This window comes from Dermacentor andersoni, chromosome 8, assembly GCF_023375885.2.
Source record: "Dermacentor andersoni chromosome 8, qqDerAnde1_hic_scaffold, whole genome shotgun sequence".
Taxonomy (NCBI): Eukaryota; Metazoa; Arthropoda; class Arachnida; order Ixodida; family Ixodidae; genus Dermacentor; species Dermacentor andersoni.
In genome coordinates, this window is record NC_092821.1 from 87,073,437 (window position 1) to 87,090,785 (window position 17,349).

Consider the following 17,349-nt stretch of genomic DNA (forward strand, 5'->3'; position numbering starts at 1 on the left):
ACGGGAGATGTCGCAGTAGTCGGAAGAAACAATTGTGCTGAACCTTATCAAAGGCTTTGGGGAGGTGCTACATGAGCGTGCTATATGAACATTTGTCTCGAGAGAGCATCCTCGAATTCCGCATGTTTGGTGGTCACATACTAATATAGCAATGACTCTCTGCTACCGATTTGTGACTGCTTTTTTGCAAATATCTTGTAATTGAAGTTACATAACGATATCGACCTATATCCCTTTACTCTCTTTATTATTTCATTATCACTGCTCTTTGGGATTAAGGTTGTGTGGCCCTGATACAAAGACGGAGGAAGCGCCTCATATTTATAGGTTTCCTTGAAAAACTACTCTAGAAAAGGACGCAGGAATTTCTGAATTTTTATATAAAATCCAGCACTAAGGCCATCGGGGCCAAGTGTCTTGTTTTTCTGCAGAGTTTCGGCGGCAAACCTAACGTCCCGAGTTATTGGCCCATCAACGCTAAATCAATCATCTTCCTGTAAGTGCGGCAAAAAGAAAATAAATTGATCAGTGCTTTCTTCGTAGCCATTCTGAGGCCTGACTGCAATGAAATAATTTTTAAAAGGATCTTCAGATTCGGTTATTATTTGCGAGCTTTCTATGCTTATGGAACCACCAGACTCAATTTGTAATATTTTCATGGAAAGCGCGTATCGCTATTCATCACCTGGAGCCCTTTTCGGGGGCTCCTTATCTTTGAAGCGAGTTGTGCGTAAACGCACCACTGCTCTTATGTGACTTCCGTCTCATATTTCTGTATTTGTGCTCGAACTGTATTTATCTTATCACAATACAACCCTTTTTCCTGGCTTTCGAATGCGCGCAGCTTGTGAAGTAGATCATAAAGGTGATGTTTTTTCAGCTTTTTTTCTGAGACAGCTCACACGAAACAGGAATCGCCTCATATTTACTCTCTCTTTGAACATTTCTCATTGAGCAAACATTGGAAGCTGTCGAAATTGCGTTTTCTCTCGCAATAATTCTGCCACGGTATTTACAAAACTTGCCTCTGGTAAAAAATGTGTGTTAAGTTTCCACAAATCCCAGTTTTGAGAGAACTTGCGAAACATTCAGGGACTAGATGAGACAGCTACTAAGCAGTGCTCTGTGAAAGATACGGGCATCAAGGCCTAGTTGTGAATGTGAGACCAGAGATTCGTCGACACGTACACACGATCAAGTCGAGCATGAGAGATGCCTTGAAAGTGCATAAACAGCAAAAGTGTGTAGGCTCCCGCGTCTATTAGACTGTGGTCGTCGGTTAATTGCGGTAGCAAAGTAGCACTTGCATCGTAACAATTTGTTAGGCATGAGTGATCTCTGGAAGGACAAGCACAGTTGAAGTCTCACAACACTACCAAATCTTTGTCGGTATCTAGGAGAAAAACAAAAGAGAGGAAGAAAGCTTTTCTGTTGCTCAATCTTGAGGCAACATAAACGCAAATAAACTGCCAATTACGGGAACGAAAAGAGAGGCCACATCATATAAAGCGGCCTTCCCCATCAACATGTAGCGACAATGAATAGTGATTTAACTACTTTCTAACTAACAAAAAGCATCCAGTGGAAGCACCCCATGCCTTGCTAGCACACACCTGGTAATCTACTTGAAAAGTTTGCAGCGAAAGGTTCACATGACTAGCAGACAATATCTTGGTATCTTGCACTGCACCAACATCAATTTCTTGCTATATAAGCACGTGGAGTAACTTCTGTTGACGCCTTATATTCCGCAGTCCATGCACGTTCAGTATTGCTACACATAAAGGGAGGGTGAAATCGGTAGCCATTTCGCTAACCTAAAGATTCCCCTTTTCATCGCCCTTGGCCAAAAGTGAATATGTGGTCTTGCTCCCTTTGAACTTCTCTGTGGCACTCTCCTGACTGCGCTGACAAAACCGGCGCGGTGGCACATCATCGCCAGGGCAGGGAATTCGTTGAGCACTAGAAGGCACTTTGTCGTGTGCCTGTACTGCACTTTCTGCTGCGTCGCTTTGCATGGTGCTGGACGTTTCTCCTTTGCGTATATATATATATATATATATATATATATATATATATATATATATAATTTTTATCATTTGTTCCGTTCAATGTATGTATTGCTACATTTTCATGTATGCTTCCTTTTTACTTTTACTATAATTGCTTGAGTGCAGTTATTTGTTTTGTTTACCCACTTACACTTGTTACATAATGTGTATGACTTCCCCCCCTTCGTATTTAATGCTCCACGGCAACCTTTAAGAATCCAATAAATGATAAGTGATGATATATTTGGTTTGAGAATCATCTGACTGAAATATCTTGCTGGATAAGTTATGGGCCAGGGTTTCGCTTCAACTTTGCTTTATTCCACAGGATATGAATTCGATCACTGAAAACATATAACATGGTACAAAGTCACCGCTAGTTGGCACCGGATATTGCAAGGAATGAGGATTTGCACCAAAGCCGCCTTGAAGGGTTCATTGAAGCACATGCCAAAATCAAATGGCATCTCTGTATTTTATGAAATAATGTTCAGTGATTTTACGTACCTCACACAGGCGGTAAACATTGAATGACCAATCAATAAATCTACCGAAATTTTCCTTAGTTTTCTCCGGAGAAGATTGCTCACGCATTGCGAATGTTTACTCCTACCTATACTGCAATAACATGTGCACGCCTCATTGCGCGTATTACTGCGCCAGTTATTATGTCATTGCTTCGATTTACGGACGAAAAGACAACTTCCTCCTGCCGCACCACTCACCGTTTTGAACAGAAGGCGGCTACCAAAGCACGATAGCACATAGTCCCGTTCCAACTACCGGCGTCGGCTTTCACTTGCCCAAAGAACCCAGTAATACGAACGGTCGTCGCTAAACGATGTGAGCCTCAGTACGTAGCATCAGCACCTCTTCATCGACTCGCTTGGCATCTCTGAGAAAGCGAACGCTTCTATTTATCACTAAGCTTCAGCTTTTCGCTAACGGAAAAAAAAATCCTACGTGCCCTCGCACTCGTATATCTTTAAAATAACCCGTAAATGGAGCCGTCCGTCAAACGTCGCAAGCGTCGCTGCTTTTCCGCTGTTGTCAAGGGACGGTCAGGAAACTTATCGCAGGCGCAGAATTAAATTCCTCTCAGGCAGCAAGCGTTGGAGTCATTTTCTTATCTGTGAAGCCATGTTACAGCAGCTGCGGGCTTCGGGGTGGAGTGCAACCTAACGTTATTAGTTACGGTCTCCCAACGAGTTCAGTTAAAGCATCCCCGAGCAAAATTGCTTTCCGCATCCGGTTACACTGAACAGAACGAAATGTTTCCTGTCATTCAAAGCGCGTACACTTTGCGCGCAAGTGCACGCGCATAGACCAGCTAGCGCGCCGGAACAAGAACAACCCTTAGACTGTAAGCTCGAGAAGGTCTATGCGTGTCGTATACCTCGTTTTTCCCCACTGTGTTCATTCTTTCTTAGGTACAACTCTTCCTAACATAACCATGCACTAACTCGCCCAGCAGAAAGTTCTTCTCAACTAGCTCACATAAGTCACTTACACTCAAATAGACGCAATCTGTATTAATTACTCTGAAAGTAAAAACAAAAATTAAATCTGAGGCTTTACGTTACAGAACCACAATCTTATTATGAGGCACGAAGTACTGAGTTACACTGAAGTTTGACTTCTCGCGGCTCTTTGCCAAGCACCCGCCCTCCGTGGTGGCTTAGCGGATACGGCGTTACGCTGCTAAACATGATGTTGCGGATCAAATGACGAGGCCACGGCCGCCGCATTTCAATGGGGGCGAAATGCAAGAATAAAGCGCCCGTGTCACGTGCATTGGAGGCACGTTGAAGATCGGCCAGCGGTCAAAGCCAATTGGGAGTCCCCCTATTATGCCATGCCTCATGATCAAATGCTGGTTTCGGCACGTGAAACTCCACAATTCAAATACCAAGCATCCAATGCACAGTACGTGATGTACTTTTTTTTTTTCAGTGCACCCCCATCAGAATGCACTCACCGCAGCCGGAATTCCCCCGCGATCTTGCGCTAAGCAGCGGAACGCCTAACCACTGAACCAGTGACGTACCGCGGCGGGCATTAGGAGAGCGACGGTCACGTGTCGCTCTCTCTCTCTCTCTATCACCGCCGCTGTGCTTATAGCTGCTGCGCGCGCCTGCCAGCCTTAGTGGCCGCTGCTGCTTCCTCGGTCTCTCATCGCGCAGGGCGTCGATGGCATGCGGCTTTGGGTCCACAGGCTGTTACTGCTTGCTGGCTCGGGCAGCACATGCCGCTATGGCACATTACTCGATGCGCAGAACTCGACATAGCGCTCAACGGCGTTACAATGGACATTACTGCTTTCGCGTTCACAACTCATGAGAAGCGCTTAGGTGTCCTGGGATCTTTTTTAGCGGTCATCTCTAAACAGTTTAGTCTCTCACCATAGTGAATTCAAAGTGGTATGCGCATGTCCCCAGTATAAATGTACGCGTTGCTTAAATCAAGGCGTTATGCTAAAGCGTAGTGCCTTGGTATAGTGCTCTGTCATGTCACTTTATGTTTCTATTTTAGTGCTAGTTGATTTACGTCATGAATTTAAAAACAATTTAAGCCGCAGGCAGGACCTACAGTACTGCGAGCGATCACAAATAGTGTGACCACTCCACGTCCGCGCACATCAACGTTAAATAAAAAAAATTACGGGATTTTACGTGCCAAAAGCACGATGCGATTATGAGGTACGCTGTAGTGGTGAAGACCGAAAATTTTGACCCCCTAAGGTTCTTTAACGTGCACCTAAATCTAAATACACGGGCGTTTTCGTATTTCACCCACATCGAAATGCGGCCGCCGTGGCCGAGGTATGATTCCGCGACCCTCATCAACGTTGCCAGAGCTGGGTGCAGTGCTGAGACACGCTACGGTATCACCATACTTTGAGATATACGGCAGTGAGTCCACGCGTCACATTTCACTATCACAATACCAAATTACAATAAACAATACATTTTGATATCAGACTCAAAAGACAACGACGTGTAGCCATTGTACATTGACTTCAAACATGGAAACAAAGGCCATGCCCACTCTATAGCAAGCCAATATATGTGGTTGGTGGAAGATATATGTTCAGTGTTCTGAAAAATAAAAAAAATACACGATAATTTCAGTTTCAGTTTCAGTTTCAGTTTGTTTGTTTATTCAGACACACATTGCCTGGGTTGAAAGGACTAAAGGCAGATGAACTCTGCCTGACTAAGGTCCCTCCACCCATACATTTGCTCAGAAGCAGTGAGAATAAAAAAAAGACAAACAATGGCTTTGTACATTAAAGCGCCACAAAAAGATTTTCATGAACAGAAGTAACATCGCGATCAGGCATCTTAAATTGAGTAACGGAATCACACAATAATGCATCAGCAATAAACCATAACAAGAACAAACGCGTACATAAATGGCAACATATTAAAAAGTACAAAGTTTGTGCAAGCGTTATACAATATGTAACGTAACCATTCCTAGCAATGTATAACTGTTAGAAAATGCAGCAGAACACAGAGGTTATAGAACAATAAAAAGTTTATTTTTTTTTTAAGCTCCAGAACTTATTTAGGACAGAGTACCAGATAGTAAGTACATTGTAACATTTTTCTTGAAACTGTGGATAGAAGTACATTTTTCAATAAGTTCGTGGATATATATTTCGAGTGTGCAAAGCGAATGTTTAAGCATTACTTGTGCGCGCTAGAAGTTTCCACTTCCAAATTCAAGCTCGCCAAATCGCATGAGGGTTTGAAGGTCCGGCGTCCTCCGTGGCAATTCAGGGTAAATGATGGTCAGAAAAGGGCCTTGTGGTTATAGCTACTGCACTGCTATCCGATAAACGAGGATCAGTTGCTTGTTGATGGTCTGTCTTTGTGGATCAGTGGGAACGGGATCACAACCACAGGCTCTTCGACGGGTATGAAGTGGGCACTGAAATGACACATGTGACTCAAACTTTTATCCATATGTTAGCGAAATAGGCGCAAAACCGCTTTGCACTTTGCGCAGAAGCCTATTCATATCAATGGTGCGACGATGCCGTCACTATCCTTCTTTGCGCAGTCGAGGCCTACGACGCTCTCGCCTAGACCAAAGGAACCTCATGAGAAAATTTCGCACCAATGAAACCCCACAAATCTCAGTTACTCATTTCTGATACGCGGAGTTTATGCCTAAAAATTATCATTCAAGTACGGGAAACTAGCGCAAGTACACTGCAGTGCAACTGACAAGCTTTAGAGAGCTTTTCCCCAGTTGCGGCTAGCTCAAATATCAAATTACTAATTACTTATTTGCTCTACAACTTCGGCTCTAGCTCAAAAACATCTCGTTTCTTTTTTCAACGCACGTGCTCTTCATGACCGGAAATGAGGGCGGACAAGGCGTGTATTTTTTTTTTATGTGGAATGAGGCATTTTAGCTTATTTTCATACGTGATTATGTAGAGTAAATTTCTTTTTAACATCTTTACGACTGGCGACTCAAGTTCATAAATATAGTTGTTGCATGCACTTGCAAGAGCGATATCGTGTAATGTCTGTTTTATTTTTGCTTGCTATTGTGGAGTGGCTCTGTCTGCTGGGTTACAGCACTAGCTAATTAGTAATAAGCTATGGTTAGGGTGTGTTTGCAATTACTCTATTCGAACACATCAGAAACGCAGTAATTCGCCATCACACAAACGCATAAACGCTTCAAATTAAGGTTATTTCATTAAGGAAGAAATATTAGCTTTACTGACTGATGGAGCTGAAGTTTGATTTGAATCATCTATATACTTACCACTAAGACAGCTGAATAATTTTTCAGTTTCAACAAAAATTGTAGCACGAAGCGTAACTCTATTTCAAGAGCCGTTATCATGATTCTGTGTGCTACTGTTTAGATCAGCCAAAGAGGTGTTATATAATTTATTAGTTTACAACATATGTGAACTCGGTACATTTCTTACGTAAGTTTTGCAAATTGCCTCGTCAAAAACATTGGTATAATTCCGAGAAATGCATCGCTGATAAACTTCCTGAAGTTTTGATGTCTCAATCAATGCACTTTTCAGTATTGCATGCGTTGCGTTATATTGCTAAGTTGATGTAGTTCTGGTGCTTCGCTTTTCAATAATTTTTTGATCGTCGGCAACTTTTTAAACAGCATTTATGCAATGTTAAAAAGATGCACTAAAATGTTCCTATTTTGCCTTTTAATGCAGGAAACAGCGTTTTAAGTGGATACCAAGAAAGATAGTTCCTTAATTCGCATCTGTTTATGGGCAAACCTTGCTGTTATTGGACGATGCCAAAAACAGCTGACTAACACTGTTTCCTAAGTCATCTCACTCTTGTAATAAGTATGTGTTATTTCATTTATTGTTAGTAGTTTGCCAATTTGCAAACCCCACGAAATGTAACTCCGCTCTGCTAAAACCCCAAATCCGGGTTGCATTATATATAAATATATTAATAAATAATACATTAATTAATTATTTTATTAATTATTGTGCAGAGCTGTGCCTAAAGGACACAGACACATGAAAGAACGATATATGACACACAAGACGCAAACTTGTGTAAATAACGTTCTTTCTCGTGCCATCTCACTCGTTTAAAGTATGTGTCCTTGAAGTATGTGTTAGCATGCATTCGATAAAAATTACGCGCGTAAAATTATCATCACCAGCAATCACTCGTACTCGCCTAAGCAAGCAAAAATTTAATGGCTGACACCCCTCAAAATGCAGATGATACAAACACTCAGCAAAGTGAAGCGAACAGTGCATACATTCATTGGAATCATGCATACAACGTACAGAAGAACGTACGTTTCATTAAAGGACAAGCTCAAAACAAACATCTATCATTCTCAGCAATGGCTCATACCCCCGCTAGCAAGCAAGAATGCCATAATTCATACCCCCGTAAAAAATGGCTCATATTCCCGCATGGTATGTTATGAAAAACTTTATTCAGGCACTTCAGGTCATGCTAGCTTCCTAGCCCTAAGCGGGCCTCTCCCACGTCGTGGCCGAAAGGCCCAGCGTTCTCGGCCGCATCCTGGGCCCGATGGACTGCTCATGCCTGTTCTTCTAGTTTGGGACTACGGAGAGCCGTGTCTCAGCACTTATTGCTGTTGCCATTGTTGCTGCGTAACTCGGAGCACATCCAGAGCACATGCTCTAAGTCGGCTACGCTGCCCCGTCGCGGGCAAGTGTATGAAGCCAAGGCTTCGGGAAATATTTTGCTTTTTAATTGGGAATCCCGTAAGCAGGCAAGAAATGCAATTGATCATACCACCTTCAGACAGAGGCTAAAAGCGTTCAGCAAAGTGAAGCAAAAAGTGCTTACGTTCATTGAAATTATTCATACAGCACACATAACATCATACGCTTCAATAAAAAAAAAGCTCGAAATAAGCATCCAAACCATGAATAAAGTACTGCAAACCCTCGTCAGCAATTGTGGTTTTCGTTTTGCAGCATTTTCGCTTGACATCCGCTTTCGCAGGAACGGGACGGTGAATAAATTTTTGTTGCACGAAAACACTTCCTATCATTGCTAATTCACAATTTTTTGCTCTCCGAGTTCAACACGTTCACAATAAAAATTATTTCGTGTATGGGCCCGCCGTCCATATGCTAGGTATCCTATGATTCTGGCAGTACTGGAAGTGAATAAACAAACATGAAATGCCCGAATGTACATGTCGGTGTAACTGTTCCTCAATTATAACAAATTCAGTGTTGTGAAATAGAAATGAAGATGGCTTGGAATCTACCACGTCCCCTCCCGCCCGTTTTACTAAACTTTTTATTAAGCAGCAGTCTTCTCTTACATTATAGATGCAGGTCACTCGTGACACTAAAGATATGTTTCACTTGACAGGCACTCAGTTGCTATGGTTCCATTTACAGCCGTCCCTACACTCTGCTTCAAAAAGAACTTTAAAATCTTATGAACCGGTTTGTCCGTTCATTAGTCAACTATTCTTTGATTCTTTATTAAGTCATTCATTTATTTATGCGCTCACCTTATACAGGGGAACAAGTGCTGTACATGGATAGGAAGGTTGTCCAAGACTACAAAAAAGTTGGTAACCTATCAATGTTTACGTCCCTTATATTGGTTGAAAATTCGGAGTTTCTCACCTGCCTTCAGTTTATACAACACAAAATCTTTGACAATACGACTGATCGCTTGTTCAATGGCTTTGCGCAGTCTGTATTATTTCAGCTAGGCTTTGTACGTTCTTCTGTTGTGAATGTGCGCTTCGGACTCGTCGACCAGCATAGGAACAAGGACCTCTTCATAGACGCAGTTACGGAACTCCGCCTTGTTTGGACGTAACGCGTGAGCGCCTTGCGGTGAAGAATACTGACACCTTTCAGAAAGATTGACTGAAGTTGCTCGGCGATGCTTTATAACCGCAATCAGGTGCTGCACAGACCTCATTTGTACAGAGCTCTAATTTACTAGACGGAAAAAACGTAAAGGGAACGCTTCTCACCTGTGACAGCAACAAATGGGGTGCTTTCTCGGCAGTGATATGACGGCTATTATTTTACCCCCCCCCCCCCCCCATACCACTTCCCAACGTGATCAAGCCTTTGCGAAATGTTTAGGCTGAAGTGACCTGAGCAGATGGTATTATCAGCTTTTTTTCTTTTCTTGCTCCAGCTTTGTGCAGTGCACGTAAGACACGGCAACATTAATTAAGGGTAAATTCCTGTGATGGTAGTATTCCTGCGGTTTAAATGCAGGTCGAGTTCGGGGCACTGTACTTGAGGCATAGCAACATGAATACACGGTGAATTCCCTCTCATGACAGCATTCTTAGAACGGGGTGTTTTGTGTTTTCGTCAATCAAATTAGTTGCCCGCTTTGATGTATTTGTGGACACCTCACAGTGATGCCAATTTATGGTAATTAAGCCAAACAAGGTTCTTTGGGAGCAAGTACCTTTGTGGATTTCTTTATTGCAGTAAATTACATGCCCCGAATCAGAGAACTCGCAACATTTCTCTTTTCAGTTTCATGGGACAAGCCTAAAGGTTAAATTCGCATCACTGAGCACATTTTCGTTGAATCAGCTCCTCCTTTTGCAAGCTATAGCTGAAATCTCTTGGGTAAGGGTGCAAAAAACGTTGTCACGTGGCGCGATGACAAAGATGCACTCCGTTGTTTTTATGCGGATAAAAATGCAGCCTTCGTTATGTTATCTAATGGCGGAATTTTTGAATTACACAAATAACTGAGCTATAAGCAGTCTCTGTATCCCTCAAGTATCCCTCAAGAGAAAAGTTTATAACAGCTGTGTCTTACCAGTTCTCACGTACGGGGCAGGAACCTGGAGGCTTACGAAAAGGGTTCTACTTAAATTGAGGACGACGCAACGAGCTATGGAAAGAAGAATGATTGGTATAACGTTAAGGAATAAGAAAAGAGCAGATTGGGTGAGGGAACAAACGCGAGTTAATGATATCTTAGTTGAAATCAAGAAAAAGAAATGGGTATGGGCAGGACACGTAATGAGGAGGGAAGATAACCGATGGTCATTAAGGTTTACGGACTGGATTTCAAGGGAAGGGAAGCGCAGCAGGGGGTGGCAGAAAGTTAGGTGGGCGGATGAGATTAAGAAGTTTGCAGGGATGACATGGCCACAATTAGTACATGACCGTGGTTGAGGAGAAGTATGGGAGAGGCCTTTGCCCTGCAGTGGGCGTAACTAGGCTGAAGATGATGATGTATGTTATCGAATTTGTCGTCCTATCTCGTTCCTTACACGACGTTATTCTTGGATGGATCAAGCTCTTATCGACTGCGCTCGTGCCGAAGTTACGTTATCAGTGCCGTGCTTCGACTCTGACGATCATTCTTTCCCTAGAGTTGTTGCCGCCTCTGACATCGATATCGCACCTTTCTCCGCTGCTCTGGTTCCCGCGTCATGTAACTTTGCTGCGAACTCATCTGTTCTGTTTACATCGTCGGCCACTTACGCGCGCCGCTGGAACTTTCTGCTAGCGTTTGCTGTCGTCATTTGTGCGGCTGTTCTGCTGCCCTTTACATGTGCAATCCATCCGCCTGCTCATCATCCCTACTCCACGGCGAGTGCCTGGGTACCTCTGAAGCTTTGGATTGCGTTCTCCCGGCCGCCATGTTTGGTGATACGGCATCACTTTCGATTTTTGCCATCACTCCTCCCGCCGCGACCGATGCCCCTGTAGACGTCTTCGCTCGTGCCGTCGACGCAGAACTCACACCTGCTCAGCACACAGAAATCATCAAGCTCCTCCAACGTTTTCGTTCCTCATTTGACATTGACCAACCATCCTAGGGCCAAGCGTCCGCAGTCGTTCAGCGTATCGACACCGGTCGACAAACACCATTGCGCCAGCGTCCGTATCGGGTGTCAGCCGCTGAACGCCGTATCATCGACCGGCACGTTGACAACATGCTGGAGCGTGGCATCATCCAGCCCTCTAACACTCCCTGGGCATCTCCGGTTGTCCTCGTTAAAAAAAAGATGGCGCCATTGGGTTCTGCGTCTACTATCGCCGCCTTAACCTAATAACGCGCAAAGATGTCTATCCTCTGCCGCGCATCGACGATGCCTTGGACAGTCAGCAGGGAGCGGAATTCTCTTCCTCGCTGGATCTGCGCTCCGGGTACTGGCAAGTGCCAATGGCAGAGGCCGATCGCCAAAAAACAGCCTTTGTAACACCTGATGGCCTATATGAATTTGTCGCCATGCCGTTCGGCCTCTGCAATGCACCTGCCACTTTCGAGCGAATGATGGACACCATTCTTCGAGGGCTGAAGTGGAAAGCGTGCCTCTGTTATTTACATGACATATTGGTTTTATTCCACATACTTTGCGTCGCGCCTCAGCCGCCTCGAGCAAGTACTTGCGTGGCTCTCCACTGCAGCACTGCAACTAAATTTGAAGAAATGCCACTTCGGCGCTCGCACGCTTACAATTCTCGGCCATGTCTAAGTTTTAAAAGATGGTATGCTCCCGGAGCCCGCGAAACTTAGCGCCGTATCCGAGTGTCCTAAAGCAACCACCATGAAAGAGCTTCGCAGCTTCATCGGCCTGCGCTCATATTTCCGACGCTTCGTCCGTAACTTTGCCTCTATCATCGCCCCCTTGACCCAGCTTCTCACCGGCTGTTCTGACCTATCAGCCTAGTCCCCGGCGTGAGACGACGCATTCCAAGAACTGCTACGCGTTCTCACCTTTCCTCTAGTATTGCGACACTTCGATCCCTGTGCTCCAACTGAGATCCATACGGACGCTTGTGGTGTCGGGCTCGGCGCTGTTCTTGCACAACGCAAGGATGGCTTCGAAGACTACGTCGTCGCGTATGCCAGCCGCACCCTTACCGAAACCGAGGCGAACTACTCGGTTACTCAGAAGGAATGCCTGGCTATCATATGGGCTGTCGTAAATTTCGTCCTTACGGGTATGGGTGTCCATTTGATATAGTGACCGACCATCATGCCCTATGCCGGTTATCTTCACTAAAAGATCCAACTGGTCGGCTCGCCCATTGGGTACTGTGCCTACAAGAGTACGACATCTGCGTTGTTTATCGCTCAGGCCGAAAGCATTCAGACGCAGGCGCTCTATCCCGGTCACCCCGGCCTTCTGGTCCTGTCCACTCGTCTATTTGCACCTGTGGTGCCTTCGTCCTCAACATTTCCGACATGCCATCAGAGCAGCGCAAAGACCCATGGATCTCTTAGCTTGTTGACTTACTGTCTAGCCAGTCGCCAGCGCCGATCTCTCGGACGCTCTGTCGTCAAGCCGCGCACTTCATCATTCGGGATAACCAGCTCTACCGCAGCAACTACAATTCGAGCGGCCGCAAGTGGCTGCTTGTTGTAGCCCGAGACATCCGCTCCGACATCTGCGCCACGTTCCACGACGACCCACGATGCGGCCACGCTGGTGTGTTAAAGACATACTCTCGCCTCCAGCTTCGGTACTACTGCCGCTGTATGTACCGTTTCGTTCGCCAGTATGTCCGGTCATGCAACATATGCCAACGACGCAAAACGCCACCGACCCCTTGCAACCTTTACCATGCCCCGCGCGCGCGTTCGACCGCGTCGGCAATGGCCTATACGGTCCGCTTCCCAACACTCCAAGCGGCAACCGCTGGGTTATTGTTGCTATCGACCACCTCACGCTGAAACTTCAGCCCTAGCATCTTCCACAGCAAAAGACGTCGCCAGTTTTATCCTTCAAAACCTGATTTTACGCCATGAAGCACCTCGAGAATTACTGATCGACCGCGGTCGCGTTTTCCTCTCCGACGTCATTTCAGCATTGCTAAAAGAGTGTCCCATCATTCATTCACCGCATTGCCACAGCATATCTTCCTCAAACTAATGGGATGACAGAACGTTTCAGCCGCACCCTTGGCGACATGTTGGCCATGTATGTTATCTATCCAATCGAATCGGGATCGCATTCTACCTTTCGTCACCTACGCTTACAATACCACCACGCAAAAAACCACTGGGTTCTCCCCTTTCTTTCTCTTTTATGGACACGAACCTTCATGCACTATGGACACGATTCTACCTTACCGGCCCGATGCTTCGGAGTGAACGACTGTTTCTAGAGCGGCTGCTTACGCAGAAGAATATCGCCAGCTCGCTCCTTCGTTCACATCCAAGGACCAGTGGCGCCAAAAGCTTCGCCACGATTCATCCACTACGGCTCACATGCTTTGCTCCTGGCTCGCTGGTCTGGTCGTGGGTGCCCTCTACTACTTCAGGCCTTTCCTCCAAGCCGCTCTCCAAGTATCATTGTCTTTATTGGGTACTGAAACAAACATCCGCAGTCAACTACCTCATCGAGCCAATGGAAACGCCTTCCAACCAGCGTCGTCGCGGCCAGAAAATTGTCCCTGTCTCCCGGCTCGAGCAGTGCCATGAGCCCCCTGTGTTTTCCTGTCCTTAGGTCGCCAGGATGGCTACTCTTTCGGTGGGGAGGGATTGTACTGAAGGCACTGGGCAGCGGGCATGGTGCTGGTGAAAGAGAAGACGACGAGAAGTGCTTGTTTTCCCGTTTCGCTATAGCGCCGACCTGTTTAAGCCTATCGCTACAACCTAGAACTAGTGCTGCTAGGCAAACACCCCCATTGTAGCTGATAAAACCAAATATATGGTCAGTGTAAGAAGAAAATACTGAGCTGTAGTGTTCTTAAACCTCTAGCGAAGTCAACCCTAGATCGGGTTTATACACATTTAAATATTTAAGGGATGCTTTATACTGTCACTTGCACTGGACAGAACAAATTTATATTGTTTATAGGGAACGGCATTTTCGCTGTCACACACGTGCCAGTGGCCTGATACGTTTTCCTCGTGGTTTCCTTCATTGCTTATATTTATATTTATTTTGTTGCAACCGGAATTGTTGTGAAATATTGGAGCTAGCATATAAAAACTATTTAACATCTGAACTGCTGTTGCAAAAGGTTGCCTTATAAATAATAAGAATGTCCTTCATTTGTCATCTCCGTAGCACTCTGTTCCATGATCTTCCCGCACTTTCGTCAACGATCGCTTGTGTATTGCACAATGTACTGAACACAAACTTACCCTTTCCAAACATTTTCTTTATCTTTTCACAAGCGAACTTTATGCAGGCAATTAACGGGAACCTAAATGTTCCGTAGGCAATAATGCGTATGGTGGGCCATTATTTTAGATCTTTGGCACTGTAACTTGGAGCGCTGTGATTGTGGAAACAAAACTTACCTGGAACTGTGACCTTGAATGTGAAGGCTTCTACTTGTATAATTTAATGTCATAACTTCATAACTCCTGAGTCAGTTTGAGAGCTTAAAGGTTGGGCCCGTTTAGGCGGTTCGCCTTGCTTTCCTAAGTGGTCGTTATGAAGAAGGTTCGTCATTCTGGGTGCAGCTGTAGTGATGCCGAAGTCATTCAGAAACGTGCACGAGCATTGCACGAGCACGTTACAGGCCGTGACGGCACTGCCTAAGATACTCCACACATACAGTACAGAACACTCGTCAGTAGTGTGCATGGTAGAGGCAAACCATGGCCACGGGATCTTGTTCAGGGGGAAATGAATGGCCGTTGGGTGTCGTGTTTCAATCTGTATTGCTACAGAGGATTGATGTTGCAGAATTGATTGAGCAGGCGTATGATGAACGGTGTCTACTAACAAGGCAGAACTTGAACTTCCGCAACTTGAAACGCACAACTAGAAATGCTTGTGATGTGTGACGGAATGCTGTGCCACTCCTGTCGTTACGGAGAAAATAAGCGTGGTCAGAGAATCTACGCATATCTGTTTTGTTGTGGTTTTTCTATAATTCTGCTGGAGGGTGTGGTCATAGACTCAGGGGAATTAGACAAAGCCATTAAAACGCGTATCGGGTAGGGAAGGGGCGAGTTGTTTAAGCTTAGCACCGCAGATGCTTTTGCTGTGGGAGAAATAAGCGCTCTTTTCTACCGGACTTTGGCTCATTCGCACCGCTTTCGTGAACTCGAACCATTCAGGGGAGCTGTCTCAGACGTTCGCCTACCACCACCACATCCCAGACTACCTTTATGTATTTTAAGTTTAGGTACCTTTATGTATTTTAGGTAGATGACGAGATAAAAAATTGAAGCTATTGTAAAGGAAGCTGCTTGAACCAGTTATTAAAACAGAACATCGAAGGCAATATGTGCCCTCGAGTTAGACGTTGAATTTCATCTGTGACTTTATGCACGCAGGGTAAACAAATTACATTCCACCTTGGCTGATCAAGCTTGCTCACGAAATATCGATTGTTCGCACACTGAGGGTCCTGCTAATTTAACGCACATGACAAGACATACTTGTGTTACATACATGACCGCATCGTCCCTCAGTATACATTGTGACATACTTCTCACTCACTAGGGATTTGCAGATCACTTTTTCTGTGGACGGCACAGGAACCAGGCTTGTTTGCGATTGAAAACAAATGTAGGCGCTCCCGCACGTACCAACGCCATGGCACCAAAGTTTCACCTTGAACTGCGCAATGATTGTGAAACAGTATGCGTACCACCACAAGCTATCAAGGTTTGAGCGCATTCGGCATGGAGGAAAATTTTCATTTCAGTGTTTTTACATACTGCGTGAACCCTACATCAGTCAGGTAAAAATGACGAGCGACATAACGAAGTGCGTTGCCTGCGTGGTCAAGATTTCTAATCTGGTTAAGTTTCCAATCTGCTTAGCGGTAATCCGGCCGAGGTAATTTTTGCAGGTGTTCTCTCATTCCTGCTGTTTTTATTAGGTGAGGGAAGCACTTTTGGGTACAGTGCAGCTGCGACGCCCTTGCTGCGCCGCTCGGTGCCAGAGCGCACGGACCCACAAGAGTCTCGCATGCGTGTAAGCACTCCCTGACGTCACACAAGCCATGCCAAAAAGCGGTAGCCGTCGGTGGCAGAGACTTGGAGGCGGCGATTTCACATTCATATGCCTGGTCGTAATGTGCATTCAGAGCCAAGTTTTTTTATGTGTATAATCATATTTGCCCCTCCACTATCAGATACAATACTACAATGAAAATAGACTACCGTGCCGTGGTCCCTGTGATAGTACACTTCAGAACGACGCACATGCCAGCATTTCGTGCATCACTCGTTCCACGATTTTAGACGCGATGCGGTTCTGGTAGGCCACTGAAAATCGCGCGGACCACTTTAACGTGTAAGGAGGCTCCCAGCGGAAGTTTACAACCGAGTTACAAACAATTTGAGGATGGCAAGCACAATACCTTTCTTAGTGAGTAACGAACACGCTTTGAAAACTTGTTCTTCAGGGACCACCGTTCGGTCATTCATGATGCGTGTTCAACACATTTTGTAGGGCATAACTCTACCTCGCTCTATTGCGCTCTCCGCGCGACTGATTGAACCCTATGAGATTAAAATGGAACACACCATGTACACGTCATGCTCGATGCGGCGTGTCAGCATCGCTGCAGTGTAATAGCCTGTCGTAGCAGGATTTCGTACGGCCGATCGCCCTGTTCGCAGCGATTTCCTTACGCTGGTAAATTTTTTTAGCTCAGTGGATATCAGTTGTGAACAGCAACCACGAGGTATCGTTTCTACGGTGCTTCATCACTATCATGGCGCATCATCATAGCGCGCAAGGACGACAACAAAGTGCTGAGAACATATTGTTGCGAGGCTGACACATCAAGCCCTACACACTCTCAAGTTCCAGCGATTGCCACAGAGGGCGAAAAATCAACCACAACGCGTTCCGACATGAAGCC